The sequence below is a fragment of the Hemitrygon akajei genome, chromosome 17 (assembly GCF_048418815.1).
Source record: "Hemitrygon akajei chromosome 17, sHemAka1.3, whole genome shotgun sequence".
Taxonomy (NCBI): Eukaryota; Metazoa; Chordata; class Chondrichthyes; order Myliobatiformes; family Dasyatidae; genus Hemitrygon; species Hemitrygon akajei.
Genome location: NC_133140.1, coordinates 88,423,170 through 88,438,515, shown reverse-complemented (window position 1 = coordinate 88,438,515; position 15,346 = coordinate 88,423,170). Strand labels below are relative to the sequence as shown.

The 15,346-nt window shown below is 43.9% G+C and overlaps 1 protein-coding gene across 6 annotated transcripts in view; it reads left to right on the top strand.

Annotated features, from left to right (window-relative positions):
- Positions 1 to 14,387: 14,387 nt before the first annotated feature.
- The window catches only part of cebpg (CCAAT enhancer binding protein gamma), an 80,955-nt gene continuing 79,996 nt past the window's right edge, over positions 14,388 to 15,346 (top strand). Inside the window, exon 1 of one of the 6 annotated variants that reach the window (XM_073070492.1) lies at positions 14,388 to 14,502. The gene's annotated coding sequence lies outside the window, so the exon portion shown is untranslated. The other 5 variants (XM_073070491.1, XM_073070490.1, XM_073070494.1 and 2 more) reach the window with 5 other exon arrangements.

The following is a 15,346-nucleotide window of genomic DNA, read 5'->3' as shown; positions in this document are numbered from 1 at the left end:
CAGTAAATACAAGACCACACCCAACAGGAAGCACAAATAATCAATGTATAATGTGCAAATGTAGTGGATACGGCCCAGTCCATCACGGGTAAAACCCTCCCCATCATTGAGCACATCGACACGGAGCACTGTCACAGGAAAGCAGCACCAATCCTCAGGGACCCTCTCAACCAAGGCCATGCTCTCTTCTCGCTGCTACTTTAGGAAGAGGGTACAGGAGTCTCAGGACCCATACCACCAGTTTCAGGAACCAGTTAGTACATCTCAGCCATTAGGCTCTTGAACTGGAGGGATAACTTCACATGCCCCGTCATTGAACCGTCCCCACAATCACTTTAAGGACTCTTCATCTCACATTCACAATATTTATTTATTTGTTTGTATTTACACTGGTGTTGTCTTTTGTGCATCAGTAACTTCGCCATCCTGTTGGGTGCTGTTTTTCATTGATTCTATTGTGTTTCTTGGATCTACTGTAAATGCTCACAAGAAAATGAATTTCGGGGTTGTACAGGGTGACATATACTGTATGTACTTTGATAATAAATTTACTTTGAACTTTGAAAGGCAACAATTTGTGCAAAGTCAAAAAGAAATAATAATAATAAATAAACAATAAATAAATATTGAGAAGGTGAGATGAAGAGTCCTTGAAAGTGAATCCATAGTTTGTGGGAACAGTTCAGTGACGGAGTGAGTGAAGTTGAGGGATAATAACTTCTAATTTCTACCATCAAGGAGGAGGAACAGGAGCCTGAAGACACACACTCAATGTTTTAGAAACAGCTTCTTCCCATGTGCCACCAGATTTCTGAAAGCTCCATGAACACTACCTCATTCTCACTTGACTCAGCCTGAGTCAATTTGAACATTGACTTCTCTAACTTCCGTTAATGCCCCTCCTCCCCTTCTTACCCCATCCCTGACATATTTAGTTGTTTGCCTGTTCTCCATTTCCCTCTGGTGCTCCCCCCCCCCCCCCACTTTCTTTCTCCTGAGGCCTCCTGCCCCATGATCCTTTCCCTTCTCCAGCTCTGTATCACTTCCGCCAATCACCTTTCCAGCTCTTAGCTTCATCCCACCCCCTCCGGTCTTCTCCTATCATTTCGCATTTCCCCCTCCCCCCACTACATTCAAATCTCTTACTATCTTTCCTTTCGGTTAGTCCTGACGAAGGGTCTCGGCCCGAAATGTCGACAGCGCTTCTCCCTATAGATGCTGCCTGGCCTGCTGTGTTCCACCAGCATTTTGTGTGTGTTGTTTGAATTTCCAGCATCTGCAGATTTCCTCGTGTTACCTCATTCTCACTTCCCCTTTTGCCCTATGTTCTGTAACTGGTAGTAATTTTTATGTCTGATGCTGCATTGCTGCCCGGTACAGTGTGAGCCATCCACAGATCTGACTTGTCTGTTGAAAATGTGTGATGCTCCATGTCCACCTCTAACACAGCTACCTCCAAAGTTATCTAGGAGTTTGTCTTCTCTGCCACAGAATAGATACTTACATGCAATTGTTGCTGTTGCTCTCTGTGCCCTGTGGCACATCGGGGGCAACCTTTAGCACTTGTCTGTTTATTACAAGACTGAGTTGCTAGCTCGATGCACAACCCAGCACTTATGGAAAGCTGGCCGGATTCGAAGCTGGGACCACTCGTCTCAAATTCTAGTGCGGATATCACCACCTCACTGGCCAGCAATTACATGCAACATACAGTACATAAACAGGCCATTTGACCCAATCAGTCCATGAGGGCACTTTAAATAACTTTTTATAATGCTGTTTACATTGTAAATGCATGCTGGTATTTCATACATATTTAATTCCATTTTTGCCTTTAATCTCTAAGTTTAATTTTATGTAATTCTTTTTTCTTGTAATTATCGAATATTGCTTTTTGTTGCTGTCATTCCCTGACCAACACACCACAGCATATTCCTAATACTGTACATTAAAATGTATCTGGCGAATAAAGTTGATCCTTGATCCCTGAGAGGATTTCTGCTTCATTGAGGTGGCTTGCTGTCTTCTTCCACTTAGTAAAATCATTCATCCCTTTCCCCTCACCTTCACTCCTCTGTGATTTTAACCAACTTCCTCCAGAACCCATTCTTGTTTCGGACCTCAACCCATTTCTGTGGGAGCATGCTCATTGCTATCCAGATATATTCAAGTTTGTTCAATGTCATTTCCAGTACACCAGTATAAAGGAGAATGAAATAGCTGTTACTCTGGGTCTGATGCAGCATTAAAAAAGCAAAATAGGATATAAATACAATAAATATAAATACATAAATACAGAGATTGATTGAATGTCAAAAAGGTGACACTAGGCCCAGGAGTGTCTGTACATAAGGAGACTGACAGTAAATGATAAAATAATGGTGTTTGGGGGTGTGGGGATGGGTCAGTGGATGGAGGTGTTGATCAGCCTTACTGCTTGGGGAAAGTAACTGTCTGTGAGTCTGGTGGTCCTGGTGTGGATGCAATGTAGCCTCCTCCCTAATGAGAGTGGAACAAAAAGTCCATGAGCAGAGTGACTTCTTCTTGGATTTCTTCAAAGTAAATTTATTATCACAGTACATTCAGTACTGTACAAAAGTCTCAGACACATACATGTAGCTAGCGTGCCTAAGACTTTTGCACAGTACTGTAGTAATTTTAAGTATTGCACACTGTGCTGCAGCAAAAAAAACCAAGTTTCATGACAGATGTGAGTAATGAATTGCTGATCCAGTTTATCACATTATCATCCAGATAATTGATATAGATGACAAACAACAACGGACCCAGCACCCATCCCTGCGGCACTCCACTAGTCACAGGCCTCCAGTCAGAGAGGCAACCATCATCTACTACTCTCTGGCTTCTCCCACAAAGCCAATGTCTAATCCAATTTACTACCTCATCCTGAACACCAAGCGACTGGACCTTCTTGAACAACCTCCCATGCAGGACCTTGTCAAATGCCTTACTAAAGTCCACGTAGACAACATCCCCTGCTTTGCCTTCATCCACATTCCTGTTAACTTCCTTGAAAAACTCTATAAGATTGGTTAAACATGACCTGTCACACACAAAGTCATGCTGACTATCCTGAACCTGTCCATGTCTATCCAAATACTTAGAATACCTTCCAATAACTTTCCCACAACTAGTATCAGACTGACCAGTCTATAATTTCCTGGTTTATGTTTAGAAAACAGCAGAACAACATTGGCTATCCTCCAATGCTCTGGTACCTCTCCTGTCACTAAAGATGTTTTAAATATCTCTCCTAACACCTTGGGAATTTCTGCACTTGCCTTCTGTAGGGGGGTCCGAGGGAATACCTTGTCAGACCCGAGGGATTTATCCACCCTGATTTGCCTCAGGATAGCTAAAACCTCCTTCTCTGTAAAAAGGAACTCATCAGGCCAGACAGCATCTACGGAAAAGAGTACAGTCGATGTCTCAGCCTGAAACATTGACTGTACTCTTTTCTATAGATGCTGCCTGGCCTGCTGAGTTCCTCCAGCATTTTGTGTCTGTTGCTTGGATTTCCAGCATCTGCAGATTTTCTCTGATTTGAGATTGGACCTCCATCTCTGTTATCTGTATAGGATCCACGAAGTTGATGTCACTTTGCCTCATTTCTACAGACTCTGTGTCTGACTCATGAGTAAATACAGATGTAAAGAATTCATTTAAGATCTCTCCCATTTGTTTTGGCTCCATACATGGATTAACATTCGGGTCTTCTAGAGGATCAATTTTGTCCCTTGCAATCCTTTTGCTCTTAACATATCTGTAGAATCCCTTAGGGTTCTCTTTGCTTTATCCGCTAGAACAACTTCATGACTTCTTTTTGCTATTCCTGATTTATTTAAGTGTTTTCTCACATTTCTTGTATTCCATAAGCACCTTGTTTGTTCCTACATGCCTGTACCTGCTATGCACCTCCTTTTTCTTCCTTAACCAGGGCCTCAATATCTCTTCAAAACCAAGGTTCCCTACACTTGTTATCTTTGATCTACTTACAGTACGTATGGTACAATTTGCCCGGATAGTGTGCAGTTTTTTTACATCTCGGTGGTGGCTTGTCTATCATGTCCAATGATGACAGAAAGCCTGTATGGGAACGTTTTTAAAGTGGAAAAGCCATGGTACTGCAGCAGTTCCACTCTCTCAACTGCAGATGTCTTGGTACAGTGGTGACAAGTGTCACAAATGGGCTCTTCCTTGGTTACGGTGAATGACCTGCCTTGTCATGACCTTTGCTCTCCACGGAGAGTTACAGAGCTCTTTCCTGGCTCACTGTAGATCTCATCTGCCCAGTCTGCTGGAGCTGGCTTCTTGCATGCTAGGACAGGATGTCCCTGTATCTCAGTACATGAGACTATAATAAAGCGAACAATATGATTTATCAACTTTAAATCTTTTTCTAATACTTATAAAAATCTCCTAACAGTCCCTCATTCTTATTAGAGTATTAGCTCTCTGATATTTCCAGCAGTTTTTTATGAATTCTTCTGTTAATGCAAGATACAACATATTTCTTTAATTCCTCTGCTGATTTCTTATTCCCCGCTATGAATTGTCTGTATCTGTAAGGAGCCCAACAAACAATCTGCTGGTTGACAAGAATGATTCTGGGAATCAAAGGTTTAACATATGAAGTAGGTACAAGGGGGATGTCAGAGGTAAGTTTTTCACACAGAGTGTGGTGGGTATCTGGAATGCACTGCCAGTGAAGGTGGTAGCATCGGATACAATAGGGTCTTTTAAGAGAATCTTAGCTAGATACATGGAGCTTGGAAAAATGGAAGGCTATGCAGTAGGGAAATTCTAGGCAGCTTCTAGAGTAGGTTACACAGTTGGCACAACAGTGTGGGTCGAAGGGCTGTAGATTTTCTATGTTCTATGTTTCTACGAGGTGCATTTGATGGCTCTGGGCCTGTAGTCACTGTAGAAGAATGAGTGGGGAATCGTATTGGAATCTATTGAACATCGAAAGGAAGCACTGTTGACGTCTCATCCTGAAACGTCGACAGTGCTTCTTCCTATAGATGCTGCCTGGCCTGCTGCGTTCCACCAGCATTTTGTGTGTGTTGCTGGAATTTCCTACATCTGCAGATTTCCTCGTGTTTGAATATTGAAAGGCTTCGATGGAGTGGATGTGGAGAGGATGTTTCCTGAAGTTGGGGAATCTAGGATGAGAGTGTGCCCTCTCATCTGAGAATGAGAATGAGCTGAAGAATCAGAACCGGGTTTATTATCATCATCACATGATGTGAAATTTGTTAACTCAGTAGCAGCAGTTCAATGCAATACATAATATAGAAGAAAACAATCTAAAATAATAATAAATAAGTAAATCAATATATGCATATACTGCATAGATTAAAAATTGTGCAAAAAACAGAAAAACTATATTTTTAAAAAGTGAGGTAGTGTCCAAGGGTTCAATGTCCATTTAGGAATCGGATGGCAGAGGGGAAGAAGCTGTTCCTGAATCACTGAGTGCGTGTCTTCGGACTTCTGTACCTCCTGCCTGATGGTAACTGTGAGAAAAGGGCATGCCCTGGGTGCTGGAGGTCCTTAATAATGGACACTGCCTTTCTGAGACACCACTCCTTGACGATATCCTGGGTACTTTGTAGGCTAGTACCCAAGGTGCAGCCAACTAAATTTACAACCCTCTGCAGCTTCTTTCGGTTCTGTGCAGTAGTCCTCCATACCAGACAGTGATGCAGCCTGTCAGAATGCTCTCCACAGTACATCTATAGAAGTTTTTGAGTATATTTGTTGACATACCAAATCTCTTTAAACTCCTAATGAAGTATAGCCGCTGTATTGCCTTCTTTATAACTGCATCGATATGTTGAGACCAGGTTAATTCTTCAGAGTTCTTGACACCCAGGAACATGAAACTGCTCATTCTCTCCACTTCTGATCCCTCTATGAGGATTGGTATGTGTTCCTTCATCTTACCCTTCCTGAAGTCCACAATCAGCTCTTTCGTCTTACTGACGTTGAGTGCTAGGTTGTTGCTGTGGCACCATTCCACTAGTTGGCATATCTCACTCCTGTATGCCCTCTCATCACCACCTGAGATTCTACTGTTACGTACACGTGACACGTGACTGGGGTTGAAGCTATACTGGACTTGAGGTAATGGTCTTGTGATGGTGGAGTGACGTCATTTTCCTGCCAGTAGAGGTCATGTGACAGGTCTTTTTTACAGGGTATAAAAGGAGGACCCCTCCCTGTGAGGAGGGGCAGTTCGTGGCTGGATTTGCCATGTTGACTTCATGCCACTGCGTGATTTAATGTTATGACGCAGTTTAGTTGAAAGATGAAGTTTTATCTAATGCCTAAAGTTTAAAAGGTCATTGCCAGCAGTTTCTTTATAATACTGCTAGTTGAGAATCAGTGGAGAGTGAAGATCGGAGTTCGGGAGTTAAAAGATCGAGGAGAATCGATGTCGACGGTGAAACAGGTTCGACCTTGTTTGATCCTTATTCGGAAGGAATTCGTTGACAGTTCTCGTGTTAATCCCTGTGAAATAGCAGAAAGGATTGGGAACAGTTTTGTAAAGGAAAGGTCAGTGCCTTTAAGCCGTTCCATTTCCATCTTCGTGGGAAAAGTAGTTCGCCTGGGAATTGCAACATCACGACGTGAAAGAGAATTTAAATCGTCTTAAAAAGTCTCTCCCTTAAATGAACTGTGAGCATTTTGAACTTTTGCAAAATTACTTTGAAGAACTGTTTTTGCAACATCGCTTTAAGAACCGTTTAAGCTTCCTTGCTTTAAGAACTGTTTAAGCTGCCGCACAGCAGCTGATTTCCGGTTACGTTGGTGATTTGGTTACTTTTGGGGGGTTTGTTTTCAGTGTTTAATAAACGTGTTATTTGTTATAAAACCCCCTGCCTAACTCATATATTTATTGTTGCTTGAATCCGTAACACTACCAACAATGGTTGTATCATCAGAAAATTTACAGATGGTATTTGAGCTATTCTTAGCCACAAAGTCATAGGTATATATAGAGAGTAGAGCAGTGGGCGAAGCACACACCCCTGAGATGTGCCAGCGTTGATCGTCAGCGACAAGGAAATGTCACCACAAATCCCCACAGATTGTGGTCTTCTGGTTAGGAAGTCGAGGATCCAATTGCAGAGGGAGGTACAGAGGCCCAGGTTCTGCAACTTCTCAATCAGGATTGTGGGAATGATGGCATTAAATGTTGAGCTATAGTCAATGAACAGCATCCTAACGTAGGTGTTTGTGTTGTCCAGGTGGTCTAAAGCCGTGTGGAGAGCCATTGAGATTGTGTCTGCCATTGACCTATTGTGGCGATAGGCAAAATGCAATGGGTCCAGATCCTTGCTGAGGCAGGAATTCAGTCTAGTCATGGCCAGCTTCTCAAAGCATTTCATCACTGTCGATATGAGTGCTACGGGGTGATGGTCATTAAGGCAGCTCAGATTATTCTTCTTAGGCACTGGTATAATTGCTGCCTTTTTGAAGCAAGTGGGAACTTCTGCCCGTAGCAGTGAGAGATTGAAAATGTCTTTGAATACTCTGTTACGAATGTGCCACAACTCTGAGGGGCCGAAGGGTACAAAGTAGCCCCCTCCTTTTTGAGAATCGCAAGATCGCTATTAATTCAGGTCTGGGACCCAGGAAATGAGAGAGAGACACGCAGAATCCACAAGGGTTTGGAATGTGTCCTGGCCCCCAGAAAGGCGGAACCATTGATAACGACTATTGTCTCTTGGAGACGGAATTGTGTATTGAGTACTGTACTATTCATTGAAGCCCTCAGGGAATGACCAGAGTGGGCTGGTTGAGGGATTGCATCATCCCAACCTGATTCACATCTGAGACCCCGTGAGTAAGGATAAAAGAGGGTCTGGGGAACAACCCCTTTAGACACACCAGGAGAAACGCTAGAAATCCCGTGACAGCGTTTAATAGCGACAGCCGGTGGAGGGCTCACGTGCGTCATTTCCCGTTGCCGGGATTGGGGCCTTACCACAGAAGGACGGCTTAGCTAAAGAAGAGGACACCAACGAAATTTCGAAGGATTGACATCATGAAAAGGAAAAGCTGGCAAGTTTCAAAAATCTCTCTCTTGACTCCAACCAAAGGCTGCAGCCTGCATGAAATGAATGACTTTTATATTTCCATCGGACAATACATTATCCCCTAGACAACGATAGAGCTATTTCTTATTGATTATTATTATACCCGCATTTTTAGATTTAGTATTGACGACGTATATTATCTGTATGTTTGCATTGATATTATTTTTGTGTATTTTTACCAATAAATACTGTTAAAAATAGTACCATCAGACTTCAACGGACCTCTCTATCTTTGCTGGTAAGTGACCCAGTTACGGGGTTCGTAACAACTTGGGGTTCTCGTCTCGAGATTTTATACCAAATTGGAGGGCCAGTGAATCGGGCTTGTATGTCCAAACTTGGATCTGGTTACGCGGGTAGCCAGACGGAAAACCAGCAAAGATGGACGTGGGTGAATTAATAGAAAACCCGACTCTGGAGACGTTAGAGGCGGCCACAAAGTTGGAATTAATAAATATTGCGAAAGGACTAAACCTCGCAGAGGTGAGGTTGTCGATGAAAAAGCGGGAGGTGCGGAGGGCCATAACTCAGTATTATATTGTGAAGAATGTGTTTTCTGCTGAGGTATTGGAAAATATCCCTGAAAAGGTACCAGCTAGTGGGACGGCTCAGTTAGAGTTGGAGAAATTGAGGCTGGACGCGGAACAGAGGAAGAGGGAGCATGAGTTCCAGCTAAAGCAGCTGAAAAGGAAAAGGAAAGAGCCGAGAAAGAAAAGGAAAGAGCCGAGAAAGAGAAAGAAAGGGCCGAGAAGCAACGGGAGCATGAGCTCCAGCTAAAGGAGTTAGAGGTGAAAAGGGAGCATGAGCTCCAGCTAAAGGAGTTAGAGGTGAAAAGGGAGCAGGAAAGAGCTGAGAAACAAAGAGAGCATGAAATTCAGTTAAAACAGCTGGAAGCAGCTGAAAAAGAGAGGGAGAGAGCCGAAAAGGAAAGGGAGGCAGAGAAACATAGGCAACATGTCTTGGATATGGAGAAGTTAAGGTAAGAGTGAAGAGTTCAAGGGTCAGACCGAGAGGAGCGGTTTGATGTTGGTCGGGAGTTGAGGGTAGTACCTCCGTTTGAGGAGACGGATGTTGATAGTTATTTCTTGCTTTTTGAAAAGGTGGCAGTGAATCAGAAGTGGCCCAAAGAGCAGTGGGTGGCGTTGTTACAAAGTGTGTTAAAAGGGAAGGCACAACGGGCATATGCGGCGTTGTCCATGGAGGAGGAAGAGGCGAAGAATTATGAGAACGTAAAGGAGGCCATTCTTCGGACATACGAATTGGTACCTGAAGCGTATAGACAAAAGTTCAGAAATTTAAAGAAAGGGTGGAATCAGACGTATACCGAGTTTGCCTATGAGAAGGGTGTGCTCTTGGATCGCTGGTGTACAGCAGAAATAGTGGAAGAGGATTTTTGGCGTCTCAGGGAGTTAATTCTGATTGAAGAATTTAAAGGTTGTGTTTCGGAGGATATCCGGATGTATTTGAATGAGAAGCCGAATAAGTCCATCTCCGAATTTGCTAGGTTCGCAGATGAATATGCCCTAACCCACAAGACAAAGTTTTCCTCAAATAAAAGTTACCAGAGAGTCCGTGGGAACGGTAGAGAAAGCCCGCCTGCTGAGGCAGAGGTCCCGCCGGGAGCTAGTGGTAAGATTGAGGAGGAGAGGCAAGACGGCAGGAGATTTCCTGGCTTGACCTGTTTTAATTGTGGAAAGGGGGGACATATTGCATCCAAGTGCCTTGCTCCGAGGAAGGAGACAGGAAAATGGAAAGCAGCAGTCCCTATAGGATGTGCTGTGGTAATCAGAAAATCAACAAGAGAGCCCCAGGTAGACAGAATACGAGAGGGGTCTGAGACATGTATGTCAAAAGGAACCGTGTCTGTGAGAGAGGAAGACACACCAGTTCCAGTGCAGATCTGGAGAGACACGGGAGCTGAACTGTCATTGATTAGCAGTAAGGTACTCGATTTTGGTCGCAAGACGGGAATGGTAGCTTTCAAAGGAATAGGAAAAGGGACAGAAACGGTGCCCTTGCATAGGATCATTATAAATTGTGAGCTGGTATCTGGACCAGTTGAAATAGGGATGCGATCAGAATTCCCCAGAACTGACGCGGACGTCCTTCTTGGTAACGACTTAGCCAGTGGTAAGGTTTGGTTAGCAATGAAGCTGCCGAGCCAGCCTGTGAGTGTTGAGGTCCCACCCCTAGATTCCAGGATCTATCCCGCATGCGCGACCACTCGCAGCATGTCAAGAAAGGCAGCTGAGAACGAGACCAGTTTAAATCCGGCCAGTATCGATTTGGCCGAGACGTTTTTACCGACCCTGTACCACGAGGGTTTAGAGGGGGGTAAAACGGAGAGTAGTAAAGTGAAAGAGAGTAAGGGCGAGGAGGTAGTCCTGCCCTTAGCCAGGAGAAAATTTATAGAGGTACGAAGTAAAGATGAGAAACAGATAAGGCTGTTAAAAGGTCCAGAGTTGGACATGGATGATCTGTCTGGTTTGGCAGAAATGTTTGAAGAAGTTGAAAATTCTAAAGGTGTTCCCGATAATGAAATGAGGGCAGTCCTAGATGAAAAGGATGCCATTACCTTGAATGCTGGGTTGGCAGATGAGGTTGTTTCAGCCCGCGGGGTTGAGTTTACTCCGGAATTGAGTTGCCCAGAGAGTAGTTGGGAGGATCAGGGGAATTTAGAAGTTGAAAAGGGTACGGGTATTGAAAGCCTGGAAGAGGCAAATGTCCCGTTTGAGTGTGTTCAAGATGTGGACGCACGTAATACTGAGCCTAGTAATGGAGCTCAGAAAAAATCTGAGGTATTTGATTCTGTTGAAAAGGAGTGCAGTCCTTGTGGGTCAGATGGACTTGGTTCAGTGAAGAAAGGGTAACCTTGGTAATAATGGGAAGTGAGAATTCCCCGTTGTTGGTGTTCGAGGGTGTGTTAAAAGTTAGTGAGGAGATAAAAGGCGGTGATGTGAATCTTATTATTGAAGGAAAAGGGAAAAGTGTAGTTCCTAAGTTGAATGAAGAAATTTTAACGTCTGGATTGATGTCAGAAGCAGCAACCAGACTACAGCAACAAGGGCTTGGTAACGCGGCGCCTGCGAATCAATTACAGGTTGAGTTGGAATGTAAAGGTGCCCCACACGCTATTGTTATTCAAGAGTGTGGTGTGAAAAAGCAGAATTTGAAATGCTGTTTGAACAAAGGGAGATCGCTTTCAGATCTTAAATTGAGAACTAATAGCCTGAAGGGTCCTGAAGAGAAAACTAGCAACTTGCTTAAACTTAAAGAATTGTGTGGAAATTCGGAAAATGGTCTAAGTTTGGAATACATTGTTGATAAAATAACTCCTATGAAAGGAGTGGGCGAAAGCCTATTTCGCCATGGTGCACGAGCTCACCACGTGGGAGTTAACTGGAAAAGGGGTGAGGGTTGATGGGATGCCATTTTTAAATAGCAGAATCCGGTTTTAAGGGATTTCGACAAAGCATGTGAATAATAAAGACAACCCCCATGGAAGACTGACTGTTAAGTTTGAAAGTAACATAAAGATTAGTATTTGCATGAACTTTAGTAGTATACACGTAAGCTAAGATCACAACTCTTTAGTTTTTGTTTGTTGAAGAAAAGGAATAAAAATAGGTGGTTATTCAAATTGGAGTCTGATGCTACAAGACTTTAGTAAGGTACAAGATGTTAAGATATTAAAAGAAGTGACAATGTAATCGTTAACTGTTTAGATGCTGAATTGAATGTATAACTGTATTACTCTGTAGTGAAAAAAAAACTTTTGTATTGTGTTAGATTCTAAAATCCTGTAAGACTCTGTATTACTTTGTTTTTACCGATGGTAAAAATGCTTTGAAGAAAGGGTGTTACGAATGTGCCACAACTCTGAGGGGCCGAAGGGTACAAAGTAGCCCCCTCCTTTTTGAGAATCGCAAGATCGCTATTAATTCAGGTCTGGGACCCAGGAAATGAGAGAGAGACACGCAGAACCCACAAGGGTTTGGAATGTGTCCTGGCCCCCAGAAAGGCGGAACCATTGATAACGGCTATTGTCTCTTGGAGACGGAATTGTGTATTGAGTACCGTACTATTCATTGAAGCCCTCAGGGAATGACCAAAGGAAGCTGGGTGAGGGATTGCATCATCCCAACCTGATTGACATCTGAGACCCCGTGAGTAAGGATAAAAGAGGGTCTGGGGAACAACCCCTTTAGACACACCAGGAGAAACGCTAGAAATCCCGTGACAGCGTTTAATAGCGACAGCCGGTGGAGGGCTCACGTGCGTCCTTTCCCGTTGCCAGGATTGGGGCCTTACCACGGAAGGACGGCTTAGCTAAAGAAGAGGACACCAACGAAATTTCGAAGGATCGACATCATGAAAAGGAAAAGCTGGCAAGTTTCAAAAATCTCTCTCTTGACTCCAACCAAAGGCTGCAGCCTGCATGAACTGAGTGACTTTTATATTTCCATCGGACAATACATTATCCCCTAGACAACGATAGAGCTATTTCTTATTGATTATTATTATACCCGCACTTTTAGATTTAGTATTGACGACGTATATTATCTGTATGTTTGCATTGATATTATTTTTGTGTATTTTTACCAATAAATACTGTTAAAAATAGTACCATCAGACTTCAACGGACCTCTCTATCTTTGCTGGTAAGTGACCCAGTTACGGGGTTTGTAACAACTCCCACCAGTTGGTTGGCACAGGGTGTCAGAACCTTACCAGGCACACCATCGGGTCCTTCCGCCTCTTTAAAGGCAGCCCAACATCGGCCTCTGAGACAGAGATCACAGGGACATCAGGTGCAGCAGGGATCTTCAAAGTGGGCACAGAGGTGTTGAGTTCATTTGGTAGGGAAGCAGACCCTGCCAGAGTTGTTGTGCATCCGATGTTGCCTCCAAACTCATTCAAAATTGTCTCTTTGCCCATGAAATAGCCCGCTGCAAATTATACCTGGTTTTCTGATACAGGCCTGGGTTGCCAGACTTGAATGCCACAGATCTAACCTTCAGCAGACAACGTACCTCCTGATTCATCCATGGCCTTTGGTTTGGGAATGTTCAACAAGTCTTTGTAGGCACACACTCATCAATAAAGTCGGTAACAACTGCACCATACTCATCCAGATTCAAAGATCAATCCCTGAATACAGTCCAGTCCACCGATTCAAAGCAGTCCTGTAGATGCTCCTGTGCTTCCAAACCTTCTTGGTCCTCACTGCTGGTGCTGGAGTCTTCAGTCTCTACCTATACTCGGGGAGTAGAAGTACAGCCTTCCCGAAGTGAGGTGTGGAATAGCATGGTAGGTATTCTTGATGGTGTGTTGTTTTTTCCAGTATTGCAAGTGATCTGTTAATGGTAATTGCTTGAATAGAGGGATGTCCTTTTATTACAGATATGAGGAAAAATTTCTTCAGCCAGAGTGAATCTGTGGAACTCATTGCTACAGATGGCTGTGGAGGCCATTTGTGGTATTGTTGGGTATATTTAAAATAGAGGTTAATAGGTTCTTGATTGTTAATGGCATCAAAAATTGTGGGGAGAAGGCAGGAGAATAATCAGCCATGATGGATTTGTGGATAGGACTCAATGGGCTGAATGGCCTAATTCTGCTCCTATGCCTTAAGGTCACCAATGATGTGTGAGAGGAGAGGAATTGTCAATGTTTCAGGTCAAAGCCTGTTTTGAGACCCTGTTAGGGGCTCTCATTTATCCCCTGGTCAAAGGTTTCTTTCCATTTACTCTTGTATTCTGTCTTGCCTTTTTCCTCAACCTCGTAGTTCACCTTTGTCGAGTTTCTCAGTTCTCAGCTCTTACCTACTGTCTCCAACTTGAAACGTTAAGCATGTGGCATTTTCCATATTCATTTAAACCGTCAGGCCTCCTGCTATTTGGCACATTTGCAAGTTCCTATTTTGGATGATATTTCCCGCTTCATGCTGTTCGTGGGATCTTGCCATGCGAGGACGATTGCCGGGAACCGAGTCACCAAGGCACGCTTCTTCGTGGGAGGGTACTATTTCCTTACCTCCTGATTAACTGTAGCCTCCACCAATCCCGGCTTTCTCTCTTGCAGCTGCAGCAAAGCCAAATGTTGATTGGGTATATACTGTGTCAATTAGAAATAAGTCCGGCCTGTCGGGAGACTTGTCGTCAATTGGTGAATAACGTTCCCTAATTACGTTAGTGATTCGTATATTTACCCGTCAATCATTGGGAATAGGTTGGCGATTCGGCGATTGCGGAAATCCATTAGCTGACCTGATTATCAATCATGTTGAAGATTACATCATACAACAAATAGCTAGATGTGATTGGTCAATTTTGCTAGTGAGGCGGTGCTTGTGCTCTTTCAATCCGTCGAGGTAAGTGCTGAGGTATAAAAAACAAAAATAAAACCCAAGGGAAGCCGAGGCCTAGTGGCAGGTAGGTGGGAGACATCCTTGTAGAGGCCTGGGGGAGAAGGGAGCGATTTGGGTGAGAGTGATAATGGGCTTGGTGTTTTGGAGCGAGCGCGGTGACTGGGCCCGGCGTAGGCCTATTCTTAGTGGCCCTTTTTAACAAGACCCGCGCTGAAAGTGGTTTCAAATCCGGGAGCAGGATTATGCGCCTGGAATTAAGGGGAGAAAGGCAACGCACACGTAATGCTGGAAACTCAGTAGATCAGGCAGCATCTGTGGAAATGAATAAACAGTCTCGGGCCGAGATTCCAGCATCTACAGATTTTGTCGTGCTGTTTGGAGTAGGCAGCTGTGCCCCCACACCTGTCAGGAGAGGGGAGTCCAACGCTGGGTCGGAGGTGTGGGGAGGGGGGTTAGGTGCTTTCAGACCGGCTTGATATGGGACTGCTCTGCACACCCCCAATTTCACCTCTCTGCTAGTCCGACCTCTTCTCCCACCCCACCTGTCCATCCCCTTCTCTGTCCACCTACCCACCCAGGAGTTACCTTTGTCCGGATATCCCGAAGTAGTTTGTTAGTACTACTGAACAAATAACAATGGGGTCACATTGTGATATAAACACAGAAACAGATCCTTCAGTCCTGCACGTTCACAACAACCGTGTACCTAATCTAACTTCTACTTTATGACTATTTTCTTCTACATGCCTCTTAAATCCAGTGATTGTATCTGATTCCACTATTTCCTCTGACAGCAATTCCAGACTCCAACCACTATGGGAGAAACATATTTAAATATCTCCTCCCT